Raw genomic sequence first — 18,169 nt, forward strand, 5'->3', positions numbered from 1 at the left:
TTGTCGTTGTTTCCTAGCGTTTTGCTGAAGCGTTGTCCTTAACTGTTGTTGACCTCTGAAACACATTGTCTGATTCTAACAATACCACCACTTGCAAAGTAGGTTAGAAATCAAATTAATAATAAGTTTCCTTTAATTTACGTCCAAGGTCTTTTCTGTTTAACAGATTACAGGTTTCGGTCTTTGATGACCATCATCAGATCTGTCTCATAAAAACAAAGTCCTAATGCACTGCAGTCATAGTGGCATAGTCAAATATATATATATAAATCACATCACATGCACGAGTCATGTTGTCAGTAACTGTTTACTGACAACATGACTCGTGCATGTGATGTGATTTTTATATATTTGACGATGCTGGTGCTGATTCCGCATTTAACATTTGACTATGCCACTATGGCTGCAGTGCATCACGACTTTGTTTTTATGAGACAAATCTGATGATGGTCATTAAAGACCGAAACCGATAATCTGTTAAACAGAAAAGATTGTGACCATAGACGTGAATTAAAGGAAACTTATTACATATACGGGTCACTGTGTTTTTTCGCGACGATGTCGCAGCTTGTCAAATTAATAATGTTACTCACGCAGCATGTGTTCGCTTTATCGGGCAACAACAAAGTTATTGACTGTGGATGGTATCGTCAGAACGTAAATAATGAAGTCACTGTAAAAAAGTCATTAATTTTGGCACTTATCTTGAATGGATTCCCACGTAGATTTCGTCGAAGTTGTTATGGCTCATGTTGTTGATTCTAGGGTGATTCCACTTTGACTGCTAGAAGGTCCAGATTTGTATTTTAGCAATATTTGAAGACCTAACAAATGCGTTTTTCAGGAAATTCTTAATGATCAAACAATCCCAGATCAGAACAATGGTATGGTAGAAATAATTTTTGACTTGGTTTTCACGATCCACATTTTTATTAAACTTCCTGTAAATTCACATATACTTCTTCTTAATTGTCACATCATCAAGAAAACAGTTTTGTATCAGTCTTCATATATTTAATTTCTACTTTAACCAAACACAAGGCTTGACTGTTCTTTTACAAAACGAAAAAACAACCTAACTTCTGCAAAGTGAAACAATGACTACTCTGTGCGCATTCGCGCCAAAACGGTTACAAAGAAGTCAAAGATTATGACAGTCTCACAGAAATGAATACACACAAGAAACATATCAATGTAATGTATCGATACATCGGAGTACCTATACATTAATAAAACCAAATGTGAATATTGTCACAAAAATATGTCTGTTACTTCCCAGAAAAGTCGTACGATATTACTGGTATCGAGAACTGGGGTTGGAGTGCCGTAATGGTCACGTAAATAAAGAGCCATTACATGCTGCAGCTGTTAACGGAAATATCCAGCCAACAGAGTGTAACTACTCTCATAGGAGATATGAGACACTAGCCGAAATATCAAGAACTGGAGATGCTTCGGTATGCAGAAAAAACTAAATGTGGGAAAAAGGGAAAATAAACACGCATGGAGCAAGGTGCAATCTGCTGGCATAGCCTCAACGCCATCATAGAAGAAGTCTCTCAGCGAAAAAATGGCTGTGCGCCGAAACGTATTTGAAAACCTGTTAGATGCTTCCACCCCCGCGCCAGTAACAAACAAAACACGCTTCCTGACCGACCAAACAGACGTTCCAATTCAGCATCGATCTAAAGGAAGATACATGACTGCAGGACTAGTAGCAAACGTAACACAATACGTTTGACGTGAAATCACACACCTATTTCGTAATTCAAAGCAAAACAAATTTGAGTTGGACACTTTCCTCTCCCTCCCTTGCTCTCCCCCCCCCCCCCCCCCCACCACCACCCCCAGAAAAAAATCACTATCACACGTACACGATGCTCTTTCGTTCTTTCACTGAATGGTTCGATTAAGAAAGTATCATATAACACGCAAAGAGTAGTCCAGTATCCTTGCCCTGAGGTATCAGCGACAGTATCAGATTAAACAAACCCCTGACTTTGTGAATAGGGTAATTCCTGACAGTCAACGTTGACGCTAGCTGTTTCCCTGGAAAGGTGACTTATGTCAAAAAGAAATACACGTGGTGAGCATTATGTAGCGATCTAATGATTTACTAGATGTATACGACAACCAGACGAAATTTTATCCTCAACGGGTAAGGTGTTGTATCTCATCGTACCATGTATGTCCGAGATTAAAGAGATAGACTGAGATGTCAAAAAATAATAGAAACAGGTAAATGGTTCTTACATATGAAACAACATATCAAAACGTGTAGCCATTGTTCCAATACAAATGTTTCTTCGTGAAAACCATTTTTTCTTCAAGGATTTCAAAGCAAAAGAAGAAATATAACAAAGTAGTCCCGCCCATAAGGACAACAACGTGTTAAATTTTTCTCTGAGTTAGAAACTGAGTTAGTGCAGTCCGTCACTGAGTGGATGTATCAATATTTTGCAGCCTCTCACTTTTCCTTTAGAAAACTTAGTCCAGTGTAAAGAACCCTTACAATATATTATAAAGCAACACTTCCTTATAATGTAAAAATTATGACGTAAAATCTTTTATAAATTCTTCATATAATTAACTTTACCCAAAAATTAATTTTATACAATATTTTTGGTTTTCCCCAAGAGATGTAAGAATAAATTAACTACTGAGTGAATCCACTTGTGGCCAAACTACCTGTGGGAGAAAATGACGATTGCGATCGAGAACACAAGTCTCATTGAAAATTACAATTTCTGGTAGTTAGCAGAGATCCAGCTACCTCGAATACTATGGATTCGACGTACTTTATTCAGCATTAGTAACTTCAGTCGATTTCTATTACTTTTTCATGTTACTTGTTACTCCCTGCCCACCTCACTTCGACACTGGCTCTGAAATGCCGCCAGGACAATATTAAGACAATGAACAGGAACACTATGAATGCGAAGCTAATATCAGTCAGTCTCGCTCTTTCATTCATATCACCACGTTCTCAATCCCTTAGGGATCCTAGGCATGTCGCACTTCCAATGTCTTTTTTTTTATGATTCTGTGTGATAGTCGTACCAAACTTGGTTGATATTACTCCAGGTGTTCTCATTTCATATCATCCCCACATACAGAGAGTGCTTTGAGCATCTGTAGTGGGTACTAAGCCTGTTAAGTGCAGGATAGGAACCCAAGTCCTCTAAACGTATCGTTTTCGTGCTACTCTGAGAATATTACAACTCACGATGCTACTTGATTCCTGCTGCTTGTCGTCTGGGCCCGCTTACAAACAGGGTTCGATGCAACGACCACCGACTCGGACCGACATACGCTACCTCTGTACCATGTTCAGTACACACGATCACCAGTCTCTAGTCCTCCAGCATACGCTGCAACTAAAACCTGCGCCACTAGGTCTTCCTCGGATGCCACAGGAGCCTCGTAAATAAGATTTCATATGACTCACAAGTAGTACTAGCGAGAAGGGAGAGTGTGCAGGCCAAGCAATCAGGCTGCCACGACCTACCCACTGTTGCTCAGATAGTTGGTTCCAGTTGGTCTCGACCAGCCCGTGAAAACCTCTCTCTGTCGATCAGAAACTAAACTGAATCGCTTGTAAGCGAAGCTGTAGTGGACATGGATCATCAGGCGATCCGTGAAATACGTATGCAATAACCTGGCCAGTGGTGCGGAAAGTGTGGGAGATTTGACCGTGTGCTGTGGCATGTTACGTGTAGCAAAAAACTTCCACGTTTTCGGGCATGAGTTCTTATTTTAGATTCAACCATCTTGGTCCCCGCTACCGTTTCTCAACATCTATATAGGCAATTTAGTTCCACCCTGTACAAGATATGCGAAGAACACCAGAAGTTTGCCACTAATCTTGCAATCAGATACTGTATTATTCTTTCTCTTTCTTGAATTACTCTGTCTTTACTCACATTTGAATTAACTTATCATTCATTACACGAATTACAAATTCAAATGCGTCCTTCTGCATGATTATCCGTCAGCCAAAATTGCATCTAACCAACAATATCAATCGTGACAAAACTGAGAGTGGTCTGATCCCGCCTGACCGTGCAGTAGCTGTAGCTTCAGTCAAGTAATTTACTTCTGCTCTATGGGAAAGAGAAAGATATGAAAGACTTCGTTATAAAATTTACTCGGAAATGGTTTATCCCACATTTCATTTTAGGAAATGAAATATATGTTTACATTCTCATACACAATTATCTATTTACAAATCCATGAACACTTTCAGTTCTGTCCTCCACGCTCCTGCTTATTAACGTTTTATCTTCCTAAATGCTGCATGCGAAAGTGGTGAATCAGCATCTCTCATTTATAAACACCAAGTGTGCTACTTGACATTCAGAGCAAGAGCTGATGTTGGCAGAAGCTTACAGACATACAAAGTATAATGGGAAATGATACCGCCTCACTACATTTGGATACTGCTCTTATAAATCATGAGACGGGAGCGCAATAAAAGCTGACAGCAGTAAAGCAACCTGCGTGTAGGACGTGTGGTTTGCGCAAGGTTGTCCTTCTCGTCTGATTCTTTCATGGAAGCGAAAGATCTCTCTTTTCTACTCCTTAATGATAGTTTTACGGGCTCTTGCAAAATAAAACCGTTACAAACGAGACCGTGTAGTATACGTGGCTGCCGTATGTGTCGTAGAGACAAGGACGCCAAAGTAGAGTGGTGATGAACTTCGATAAAGCGGCTTCCCCGTAAATAGCTGTTATGAGAAAATGTAAAGGAACGTAAAGCAGCCAGAACGATCAGACCTCTTCCATTAACAGCGGCAGCGCGATTACTGATTTATCACGGCTGCTGTGTAGACTGCCTGACTGGATGGAACAGGTCCCAGCGTAGTTCCGGATTAACACCACGGCCCTCACGTCGACCAGGCAGCAGTAGCAAGTGTTTGCCCTGTAATACTCAGGGGACCGCAATTTCAGCTGTGTATGGCTGATGCTACAGCTACTTTCAGATAAATGATTACTGTTAACTGTGTCTTCGAAAATAGAAAGTCATATGATATGAATACCAAAAAACGAAAACAATGGGAATGTAACAGTATCGATTTAACCATGCGATGCTGAGGAAATTAAGTCATGATGTGAACCACCAACAGTAATGGATGAGCCTGATGTTTGGGCACACAAATAACTTATGATAGCCTAAAGTAGAGAGGATATAAAACGGCTGACAATAGCAAGAACAGAGTTTTAGCAAAAGAGAAATACGTTAACATCTTATGTAAATTTAATTGTTAAAAAATATTTTCTGAAGATGTTGGTCTGGAGTGTGGTCTTGTAAGGAAGTGAGGCGTGGACGATAAATACACTCCTGGAAATGGAAAAAAGAACACATTGACACCGGTGTGTCAGACCCACCATACTTGCTCCGGACACTGCGAGAGGGCTGTACAAGCAATGATCACACGCACGGCACAGCGGACACACCAGGAACCGCGGTGTTGGCCGTCGAATGGCGCTAGCTGCGCAGCATTTGTGCACCGCCGCCGTCAGTGTCAGCCAGTTTGCCGTGGCATACGGAGCTCCATCGCAGTCTTTAACACTGGTAGCATGCCGCGACAGCGTGGACGTGAACCGTATGTGCAGTTGACGGACTTTGAGCGAGGGCGTATAGTGGGCATGCGGGAGGCCGGGTGGACGTACCGCCGAATTGCTGAACACGTGGGGCGTGAGGTCTCCACAGTACATCGATGTTGTCGCCAGTGGTCGGCGGAAGGTGCACGTGCCCGTCGACCTGAGACCGGACCGCAGCGACGCACGGATGCACGCCAAGACCGTAGGATCCTACGCAGTACCGTAGGGGACCGCACCGCCACTTCCCAGCAAATTAGGGGCACTGTTGCTCCTGGGGTATCGGCGAGGACCATTCGCAACCGTCTTCATGAAGCTGGGCTACGGTCCCGCACACCGTTAGGCCGTCTTCCGCTCACGCCCCAACATCGTGCAGCCCGCCTCCAGTGGTGTCGCGACAGGCGTGAATGGAGGAACGAATGGAGACGTGTCGTCTTCAGCGATGAGAGTCGCTTCTGCCTTGGTGCCAATGATGGTCGTATGCGTGTTTGGCGCCGTGCAGGTGAGCGCCACAATCAGGACTGCATACGACCGAGGCACACAGGGCCAACATTCGGCATCATAGTGTGGGGAGCGATCTCCTACACTGGCCGTACACCACTGGTGATCGTCGAGGGGACACTGAATAGTTCACGGTACATCCAAACCGTCGTCGAACCCATCGTTCTACCATTCCTAGACCGGCAAGGGAACTTGCTGTTCCAACAGGACAATGCACGTCCGCATGTATCCCGTGCCACCCAACGTACTCTAGAAGGAGTAAGTCAACTACCCTGGTCAGCAAGACCTCCGGATCTGTCCCCCATTGAGCATGTTTGGGACTGGATGAAGCCTCGTCTCACGCGGTCTGCACGTCCAGCACGAACGCTGGTCCAACTGAGGCGCCAGGTGGAAATGGCATGGCAAGCCGTTCCACAGGACTACATCCAGCATCTCTACGATCGTCTCCATGGGAGAACAGCAGCCTGCATTGCTGCGAAAGGTGGATATACACTGTACTAGTGCCGACATTGTGCATGCTCTGTTGCCTGTGTCTATGTGCCTGTGGTTCTGTCAGTGTGATCATGTGATGTATCTGACCCCAGGAATGTGTCAATAAAGTTTCCCCTTCCTGGGACAATGAATTCACGGTGTTCTTATTTCAATTTCCAGGAGTGTATTTCGGACAGTAAGACAACACAAACTTTCGAAACATGCTGCAACAGAAGAATGCTGACGATTAGATGGGTAGATCGGAAAACTAATAAAGAGATGCTGAATATAACTGAGTAGAAAATAAATTTATGGCTGAAGATGAGTTAAAGCAGGGACGCGTTTGATAGGATACACTCTTTAGCATCAAGGAATTTGGTAATGGAGGGATGCGTGGAGGGTAAAAATTGTATAGGGAGACCAAGACTTGACTAAGTAAGCACATTCGAATGGATACAGGTTGCGATAGTTACACAGAAATGAAGGGACTTGCACAGAATAGACTAGTTGAGAGCTGTATATTCGGACTGAAGTTCACAACAACAGTGCTCTTCCGTGACCCTCACATACAGGGTACTAAAATAAAAAAACAAAAAAATAAGTAATCTCAACTATCGCCGAATTGTGTCCATAGTTTCAGAAAAGTAAATTCCTTAGAGCAGCACTTACATCCTACACCCTCACTTATTTGTTGGACATATTACAATCTGTGATTTCCCCTGCAGTTTTTATCCTCTGAACTCCCCCTACTACGGTGAAAGTTACTCCCTGGTGTTTTAACACATGCCTCACTCTGCCCTTTCTCTGTTTCAGGTGTTTTCTATTTGTTCCTTTCTTTACCGATTCTGCGGAGAACCTTCACATTCATTATCTTATCAGTCCACCTAATTTTCGACATCTTTGTGTAGCGCCATATCTCAAATGCTTCAATTATCTTCTTTTCCGGTTTTGCCACAGTCGACGTTTCGCTACCAGACAATGGTGTGTTCCAAAAATACAGTCTCAGAAATTTCTTCCTCAAATTAAGGTCAGTGTTTGAGACTATCTGACTTCTCTTGGCCAGGAATGCCCTTCGTGCCTGAGCTAGACTACTTTTTGTGTCCTCTTTGCTTCGCCTAACAAGTGTTATTTTGCTTCCAGTGTAGCAGAATTCCTTAATTTTGCCTATTTTGTGATCACCATCTCATTTCTGCTGCTTCTCATTTCTTTCGTCTTTCTTCGATTTATTCTCAATACACATTCTATGCTCATTACACGGTTCATTCCACACAACACGTCTCGTAATTCCTTTGCGCATTCACCGAGGACAGCAATACTAGCAAATCTGTTCATTGATATTCTTTACCTTGAATTTTAATCTCACTGTTGAATCTTTCCTTTATTTGCATCCGTGCTACTTCGGCGTATAGATTGGACAGTAGAGGCGAAAGGCAACATCCCTGTCCTACCTCCTTTTTAACCCAAACACTTCGCTCACGATCATCCATTCTTATTGTTCTCGGTTGTTGCACACGTTGTATATTAGCTGTCTCTCATTTATTTTTCTCAGAATTTCGAGTATCTTGCACCAATGCACTTCATCATATAGACGTTTGTAGCATCACGAACTCTTCTTGATATACAAGAAAAACATTCCGGAAAACCAGAGTTATCTACTAGTTCCAAAAGAGAACAACTGTTGGAAATCCTTCCCCTGAAAACCTGTGTGCCTGTCACTCCTTCAAGAACCACGTAGTCTAGCGTCGACTTTAAAGTGAGCCTATTATAAAAGTTAGGTTAAAACATTAACCCATGTTCTGGCGTTCCGGATGTGAATAAAATAAAATAAAAAACACCCAATCGTTGATATAGAGACATGTCTGTTTTAGACATGTCTCTAGTCTTCGGAAGGAAAACCAAACATTTTGACAAATGAAATATTGGTCGAGCAATACCAAAGAGATAGAGAATTCATAGGGAGGCTGTGGCACGTTATTCAGTTCTCACTACGGTGTCATCCCGTACCAATAGTTGTCATTTTTTCGGGAAGTCATTCTGAGGTTGTTTTCAAAATTAGAGAGTTGTGCATGGTTTTGTAAGCTACAAAGTTGCTATGTTTCTTTTCGTAATTGTGCCTGCTGTGTGCTCAGAGTGTAAATGAACGCACATATAAATTGAAAAAAACATTGAAGACTGGTGTAAATATTTTTACGTATTGTGTTCCGTAACTGTACTGTGTTTCGTGTACAGTGATGTATTGGTTTACTTGTGTAATAAAGCCCATTTAGTCGAAGTTCTTCTAAACATATGATATGCTGAGTATTTTGTGATGTCGGAGAAGCTAACAAAGGCCTGCATCACACTTTTAACATTTCCGAAATTTCAGACGCATAAGGTCGTAAGAATTAGTTGGACTGAAATTTTAGTTGCTGGTTGGAAGGTTTGGTCGATTACGTCGTTTTTGTATAATTCAGTGTTTGGCAGTTATAGGAGGTAACTGTTTAGTTGCTTTCTGGGAACTAAATGACGTATGATTTCACATTAGAAAGCATGAATTAAAGAAGGAAACGTATGTAACTCCTAGCGAACAGTTAATTATTTGTTTTAACTTACAACTTCAAATTATAATATGAGCCCTTCATATGAAAAGCATAAGGTACAAATTACTCTGTGAATCAATCTTGCTATGAATACATATACGGGTAATAGTTTTCCGAAGTTTGGATCTACCTATTGTAGATTACAGCTTCCGACAATCGCGGAGGTAAGGTATAACGTGCAAAGTGTAAATTAATCTGCTACTGCATCTAAGAGATGGAAATGTAGAAAAGTAATCATGAGACTAAAGTGCAATATTTGATTGCATGTCCGATTGCCTATGTGGCTTAGATCGTAATATACGTGCTGTGTAAAGTGATGTCTCCCTGCTTAGTGCAACACACTTTTTGTTTTGAATATAATATCGACGATACGTTCCACTTATGTTGAAGTAACCTTTCTGAATAACGTTTGAAGTAACCTTTCTGAATAACGTTCTTCTCTGAAATGACTGTTATTCTTCGAAAGTTTTCTGTAGTAAAGGATATTCTAAGCACACGAGGAAGAATCCTAAACTAAACTTTACAGACCGTACCTTTTGCTTGCAAATGCTCTGCTAGTAACCATCTGGGGTTAGAGTATTTAAATTAAAGCTACTGACACTGTCAAGGGACGGTATAATAAAAAGTGTTAGTACCCTATTCTCAGAGGTAATATTGTCGCAGTTTCGTAATTTCCTTAAGCACTAGTACGTACCACGCCCCTTCTCTTTGACTACCGAAAACATGGCGGAGACGTGTTCAGTTTGCTTCATTCTGGTCGCGGTGTTGTCTCTCTGTGGCAGTTCATCTCTTTGAGCAAGACCAACTGCAAGAAGTGATTAACTGAAGTTCCATTAGTAAACAACACATGTTCTCATAGTATCCACTGCCATCAGAGGCAGTTTGAAGCTTTTGTAATATCTGTACGGGGCATACTCCTCTAGCTGATTTATAATTTTCGTTTGTCCGCAAACACAGACTTAACATTACCTGTTGCTTTGTACAGTAATTTCTGTGTGCTGAGAAAGTAAAAAAGTAATTTTTTTCTCGAAGATATCATGAGTTATATGGTGTCGTGCCTCTCGGTGTTTTCAATCAGACTTCATATCAACGACTACACAGGGATTTTTCCGTTTGTCTCAATATACGCTAATGCTGGGTCATTATGTCGTTAGCCTGAAAAGCCAGTTGGGCGTGGGCTGTGGATGGTGATTTGTTAGGAGGGCACTCCACGAGATGATGGTCGTTTAGTTTCGTCGTCCTCGGCTTAAACGTTTTGCGGTGCTCGCTATAGCCACTCAGGCCTGGAAAGTTATTCCCGAAATTGTTATACGTCTACAACGGTTCAATCTAATATCCGACTGCTATTCGTCTACTTAGTTGACATTCAAATTATTCTTGTTGTTCTTTTAACTGAACCCTTAATAATCGGTCTATCGCACTAACTTCCCCTTTAATTCGTATAACGTACACTTCCTTTGTCGCCAGACACCTCAATACCTCTTCGTTTCTCACTTTATGCAACGATTTTTTACGTTCCTTTGTTGCACGATATTTGAAATTAACTCATTTCAGCTTCTTTCCCATTTCCCATTTTGTCTTCCGAACGAAAAATTCTATAACATCTTCCTCAATTGTTTGGCTGTGCTTCACACTGCTTTATTTACAGTGAACAGAGCTTCCTTCAGCTGCTCCGATCTGTCCCTGAAAGTGCCTTCTTTGCATGAGCCATCTGTATAGTCTTCTTATTGACTGGTTAGAAACTTCCTTATTATAAAAGTTTGTTAAGATGGGCCAATATGCATACCACTTGGATGATGCAAGGTATGCACTGCGATTTGACTTTTTTAGCTTCCGGAAGAAGATAGAAGCACATTTTATGTAATAAACTAGCCAGATCCTCTGTCTTCATCTATATTCTACAACAACGGCTGACGGCTGCTGTTTTCCATGTATCTCTTGTTGAGGTGTTTCTCAGTTATTGCTATTATTATAAGCATTATTTGACTTGGTCCTGATGCGGGAATATCACTGTTGTAAGCGTTCATTACTCTTCGTCATAGAAGGATGTGTTGGTTCTGCTGCAATCAGTTTTATTTGCTGCCCAATTTAAACTTTTTTTGTTTTTTGTGTTTGACTTATGATGTCCGGCCGGCTAGTATATCTCCCTCGACAGTACTTCATTATATGCAAAAATTCCTTGGGGGCATCGGAAACGAGAGACAAGTGCTGTCGGTAACAATCATTGGTCTCTGCTATCCATGATAAACTGTATGTTCTATGCATTACGGGGCTATCCATTGTTTTTCTCTGGATGCTGTCACATATGAGATGGCTAACAAACTTGCCAAAGAAGCAACTGGAATGTAAATACTCAAGTTAGATATTCAAAGTGTTGACTTAAGGACAGACATTCGACGCTACATCCGGAAGGAATGGGAAGACAAACTGCAAGATAGTGTACATTGCAGCAAACTACGGGCTATCAGACACGCCACCAAGGCCTAGTAGACTTCGTTTCGAAGTTCAAGAACTTGAACTGTTGCCTTATGGCGTCTCAAAATTGGACATACAAATAACTCATTAATTTGTACAACGACAAGAAGAATCATCATGGTGTGTCTGTGGAGAAACATTAATGGTTCGCCACATGGTCTAATACTGCACTGCTACCGAAGATCTGCTATGTCAAATTCACCTAGGGCATCACCTATTAGAGATTCTAGCGGATGATGAAACAGCTATAAGCCGTGTGCTACACTTCATACTAAGCAGTGGGATATAACAAGATGTAAATCCCAGAACTTTATATGTCAGCTTAGGGGGCGAAGGTGGGAGGGTGAGTCTCTCGCCGCCTGGAGGCGCCGGCCAGTCCATTCTTCGCACCTCAACCTGCGATGGACGACAAAATAACTCTAATTCTATCTGTGATGATAAATACTTAGTACATATATTGTATTTTCTATTTAACTTGTACACAGTGGTCTTAGTTTTATTTTTGGCATTTAAAATTTAGCAGGCTGGTTATAAATTCATGTACGTAGTACAAAATATATGATAATTTTATTACTGTTAAACAAAGAGAGGGACAAAAGATTCGTACCCGCATCTTCGGACGCCAAGAGAGGATCGAGGATGTAATAACTAAGTAGTTGCGTCCCTTTATACACTGACGCGCGAAATATCGGCATGCGTATTCAAATACAGAGATATGTAAATAAACAAAATACGGCGCTGCCGTCGGCAACACCTCTGTAGGACAAAAAGCGTCTGGCGCAGCTGTTAGATCGGTTACTGTTGCTACAATGGCAGGTTATCAAGAAGTAAGTGAATTTGAACGAGGTGCTATAATCGGCGCACGAGCGATGGGACACAGCATCTCCGAGATAGTGATGAAGTGGGGATTTTGGCGTACGACCATTTCAAGAGTATACCGTGAATATCAGGTATCCGGTAAAACACAAACTCTCCGACGTCGCTCGGCCGGAAAAAGATCCCGCAAGAAAGAGACCAGAGATTTGCTGCAGATTTCAATGTTCGTCCGCCAACAAGTGTCAGCGTGTAAAAAATTCAACGAAACATCATCGATAAGGGTTTTCGGAGCCGAAGGCCCATTCGTGTGCCCTTGATGACCGCACGGCACAGAGTTTTACGCCTCACATGGGCCCGTCAGCACCGACATTGGACTGTTAATGACTGGAACATGTTGCCTGGTCAGACGAGTCTCGTTTCAAATTGTATCTCGGGGATGGACGTGTACGGGTATGGAGGTCACATCATGAATCCATGGAGCCTGCATGTTAGCAGGGGACTGTTCAAGCTGGTGAGGGCTCCATAATGGTGTGGGGCGTGTGCATTTGGAGTGATATGCGACTCGTGATACGCCTAGATACGGCTCTGACAGGTACGTAAGCATCCTGTCTGATCACCTGCATCCATTCATGTCCACTATGCATTCCGACGGACTTGGGCAATTCCAGCAGGACAATGCGACACCCCACACGTTCAGAATTGCAACAGAGTGGCTCCAGGAACACTCTTCTGAGTTTAAACACCTCCTCTGACTACAAACTCTCCAGACGTGAACATTATTGAGCATATCTTGAGTGCCTTGCAACGCGCAGTTCAGAAGAGATCTCCAGCCCCTCGTACTTCCACGGATTTATGGAGAGCCCTGAAGGATTCATGGTTCAACCATTAGTCGCGTCCATGACATGACATGCTGCGGTACTTCTGAGTGCTCGCGGGGCCCCTACGCGATATCGAGCAGGTGTACCCGTTTCTATGGATTTTCACTGTATTTACAATCATCATTATTACCATTATCGAACCAGACACCTTGACATTCACGGTCAATGCACTTGCGGTCGTGAAGCCATTTATGCATAACATTCTTTACTCCAGGTGAGCGACACCAGCAAGGTATACGGCAGAGCTTGTATGGTCTTTGGAAACTAGGAGAGAGGACTTACTTGCATAATTGAAGTTGTGATGGCTGGTCGTGAATCCTGCCTGGATAGCTCACCTCTTAAGAGCTTTGACCGCGAAAGGAAGCTTTCGGATTACAGTCCGGTCCGGCATACAGTTTTAAATATACTTGGCTGTTTCAAATGGTGCACAGTCCTCCAGACATGACAGTTAATTCAGTGTAATGTCACCAGCAAAATAAAAATGGTTCAAGTATAATTCATCATCACTTAATTCCTTCTTTTTCGCTGTCTATCCACATGAAGAAAAAATCTGGGACGGCTGTGAATATTGTAGACATTAATCCTTACGTTATCGAGCATGTTTTCGTAATGTTTCTAGTCACGCGTGGTGTTCCTGACAACCGAAACAAAAGCGGGTGCAATAACATAGTTGTGCTGCAAGTAAGTAATATAAATATGTTGACTGAATAAATTACTTCAGAACTCTACCACACCTTACATGACTGCATCCAGATATTCACACATATTATAAAAATATGCATATGTGTATATGTACATTGCACATATCCTTCTAAACCACAGGAACGATTTCTAGCAAAGTGAGTAGGCAAATCACTTGCTGTCTGGTAAAAATCTGTTGGTAAGGAGCACCTACGTATCAAAGGGATAGGGTGAGAGTGAAAAAGGAATGTTGCCCACGAAACGCAAATTCCCATGCTTTATTCATCAAGTATTTGGGAATGTGAGCTCTTAGTAACTTCCAACAAACTTTATGCATAATATCAAACCTTCACGAAACCTTTTCCCGCTGACAACCTCAACAGTATGATGAAAGGTAAAAAGTCTATCACTTAATACGTTTTCGCTATTCTTGTAGTAAAACTGTTTCGTAAAGCATGACATTTTAATTTATTATTTTACTATTAACTCTACCCGCAATACATTTTGCAGACAATATTCGCATATGCCACTGAATGTAGCTGCAAAATTATATCATTGTACGACACATTGTTCAGGAGATATGACGTCTTAAAGATTGATCTACGTGAAAATGAAACTGTCGGGTGAAGTCGTTACAGTTACAGCAATCTAATCAAATGGTACTCAAAACCGCCGAATAGCGGGAAGTCTTGAAGAGTTGTTTGACAAGTTCTGTAGATATTTTGGAAGGTGCTGAATCCGAATTTTCAAACTCCTACCAAAATTTCGGCCCGAAAATGGAGAAGAAAACACGAAAAAATGGAATTTTTTGGGTGTTTTCACTTATAACTTGGAAACGACACAATTTTCGGCAAAGTTGAGTATTTATAAGAGCAAAGAGGACAAAGGTTCGCACAAAATAGGTTAAACTGACGTTCCTCGTCACACCAACCGTATCCCGTGTGGCACTTGTTGAATGCGTAATTTCGGGCACCACTACGAACACCGAAATTCCTCATCTCTCAGTATACTACGACGATCATTCAGACAGGGAAAAGGAAGCTGCGCGGGGTATTGATAACACCCCAAGGATTATTGTTGCGTATTTCTTGGAATTCGGGCTCCCATTACAGATTACATTTTTAATAAAAGTTGGCATACTATTTCCGAGGAAGGTACCAAAGACCATAAGGGTAAATTTCTACCCATTATGCACGATGTATCAAAAAGAATCGACAGATTAAATCATAACTATTAGTTGAGATATGTGCGTGAACAGCGTACTGTTGGAAAGAGAAAACTCTCGAGTTTTACTTGGTTCCCGCTAGACAGCAGCAGTGTGCGCCCACTTCAGTTCTAGTAAAAACGTTTCGGGACAACAGAAAGCGTTTTGTGTTCTATATTTTGCGCAGAGCGGGCGAATAATAACTGGTCAGCGTGACTTCGTACTAGGTATGATGTGGATCCTCCTACAGCACAGAGCATTAGACGACGGCATGAACAAATCCGAGGAACAGATTGTTTGTGTAAAGCCAAATCGTCGGACCGTCCCCGAGTGTCTGACCCAGACGTCGAACGCATCCGCCATAGTTTCACGAGGTGTCCGCAGAAATCCGATCACCGTGCAGATCGACATCTCAACATACCCCCGATGTCCGTCTGGTGTGTGTTACGTCGATGTTTACACATGAAACCATAAAAAATTTATCTACTGCAAGCTCTTCGTAAAGGTGGCAAACAACAACGCATGGAGTTCTGTAATTTCGTTCTTGGCAAGATGGAGGACGACAGTTTTCTTTCACGCTTACCTTCTAGAGATGAGGCAAAATTTCATTTAAATGGAAAGATGAACCGTCATAATGTGAGAAAATGGGGTGCGGAACGACCACATGAAGTTGTGCAACATGAGGGGCCCTCTCAAAAATTTAATGTTCTCTGTGCCGTGTCACGGGAGAAGGTGTATAGTCCATATTTCTTTCCCGAGGACATTGATACAGGAAGTACATATCTTGATATACTTGAGAACTTTCTTTTCCCACGGTTAGAGACTTATCCAAATGACTTCATTTACCAACAGGATGGGGTACCGCCACACTGACTGGCCTCAAAGGTCGCCGGACCTGACTGTATGTGATTATTTCTTTTGCGGATTTATAAAAGACTCTGTTTATGTGCCTCCGTTACCAACAACAGTGAATGAACTGAGACAACGCATAACAGCAGCTGTGGAAGGTGTAACACAAAATATGCTCGGTGCCATGTGGGAACAATTTGAATGCTGCATTGATACACTACTGGCCATTAAAATTGTTACACCAAGAAGATATGCAGATGATAAGCGGGTATTCATTGGACAAATATACTATACCTGAACTGACAAACTGACATGTGATTACATTTTCACGCAATTTGGGTGCATAGATCCAGAGAAATCAGTAACCAGAACTGTGGTGTCACCGCCAGACACCACACTTGCTAGGTGGTAGCCTTTAAATCGGCCGCGGTCCGTTAGTATACGTCGGACCCGCGTGTCGCCACTGTCAGTGATTGCAGACCGAGCGCCGCCACACGGCAGGTCTAGAGAGACTTCCTAGCACTCGCCCCAGTTGTACAACCGACTTTGCTAGCGATGGTTCACTGACAAAATACGCTCTCATTTGCCGAGACGATAGTTAGCATAGCCTTCAGCTACGTCATTTGGTACGACCTAGCAAGGCGCCAGTACTAGTTACTACTGATACTGAATCATGTACAGTCAAGCGCGACGCTCATCATTAATGGATTAAAGTTAAGTATTTCACCAGCTACGTCCGTTTTTCTAAATTCTAATTTCCTTGTCCTGTTCCAGACCTCACGCCAGCCTGCGTGAGGTAAAACGCGTGCCTTTCGGCTTCCTCTCATACCCGGTGTTGGCTCTCCTGCCAACCCACAACAAGAACAACCACCTCTGGCCGTAATAACGGACTTGATACGCCTGGGCATTGAATCAAACAGAGCTTGGATGGCTTGTTCAGGTACAGCTGCCCATGCAGCTTCAACACGATACCACAGTTCATCAAGAGTAGTGACTGGCGTATTGTGACGAGCCAGTTGCTCGGCCACCATTGACCACACGTTTTCAGTTGATGAGAGATCCGGTGAATGTGCTGGCCAGGGCAGCAGTTGAACATTTTCTGTATCCAGAAAGGCCCTTACAGGACCTGCAACACGCGGTCGTGCATTATCCTGCTGAAATGTAGGTTTTCGCAGGGATCGAATGAAAGGTAGAGCCACGGGTCGTAACACATCTCAAATGTAACGGCCACTGTCCAAAGCGCCGTCAATGCGAACTTGAGGTGACCGAGACGTGTAACCAATGGCACCCCATACCATCACGCCAGGTGATACGCCAGTATGGCGATGACGGATACACGCTTCCAATGTGCGTTCAGCGCAATGTCGCGAAACACGGATGCGACCATCATGATGCTGTAAACAGAACCTGGATTCATCCGAAAAAATGACGTTTTGCCGTTCGTGCACCCAGGTTCGTCGTTGAGTACACCATCGTAGGCGCTCCTGTCTGTGATGCAGCGTCAAGGGTAACCGCAGCCACGGTCTCCAAGCTGATAGTCCATGCTGCTGCAAACGTTGTCGAACTGTTCGTGCAGATGGTTGTTGTCTTGCAAACATCGCCATCTGTTGACTCAGGGATCGAGACGTGGCTGCACGATCCGTTACAGCCATGCGGATAAGATGCCTGTCATCTCGACTGCTAGTGATACGAAGCCGTTGGGATCCAGCACGGCGATCCGTATTACCCTCTTGAACCCACCGATTCCATATTCTGCTAACAGTCATTGGATCTCGTCCAACGCGAGCAGCATTGTCGCGATACGATAAACCGCAATCGCGATAGGCTACAATCCCCCCTTTATCAAAGTCTGAAACGTGATGGTACGCATTTCTCCTCCATACACGAGGCACCACAACAACGTTTCACCAGGCAACGCCGGTCAACTGCTGTTTGTGTATGAGAAATCGGTTGGAAACTTTCCTCATGTCAGCACGTTGTAGGTGTCGCCACCGGCGCCAACCTTGTGTGAATGCTCTGAAAAGCTAATCATTTGCGTATCGCAGCATCTTCTTCCTGTCGGCTAAATTCGCGTCTGAAGCACGTCATCTTCGTGGTGTAGCAATTTTAATGAC

At 42.9% G+C, this 18,169-nt stretch overlaps 1 protein-coding gene across 1 annotated transcript in view; it reads left to right on the top strand.

The window, feature by feature from the left end:
• Nucleotides 1–18,169, top strand: part of LOC124789070 (kazrin) — a 1,028,805-nt gene that overhangs the window by 229,867 nt on the left and 780,769 nt on the right. The gene's annotated exons all lie outside the window — the stretch shown is intronic.

This window comes from Schistocerca piceifrons, chromosome 3 (genome assembly GCF_021461385.2).
Source record: "Schistocerca piceifrons isolate TAMUIC-IGC-003096 chromosome 3, iqSchPice1.1, whole genome shotgun sequence".
In the NCBI taxonomy this organism is placed as follows: domain Eukaryota; kingdom Metazoa; phylum Arthropoda; class Insecta; order Orthoptera; family Acrididae; genus Schistocerca; species Schistocerca piceifrons.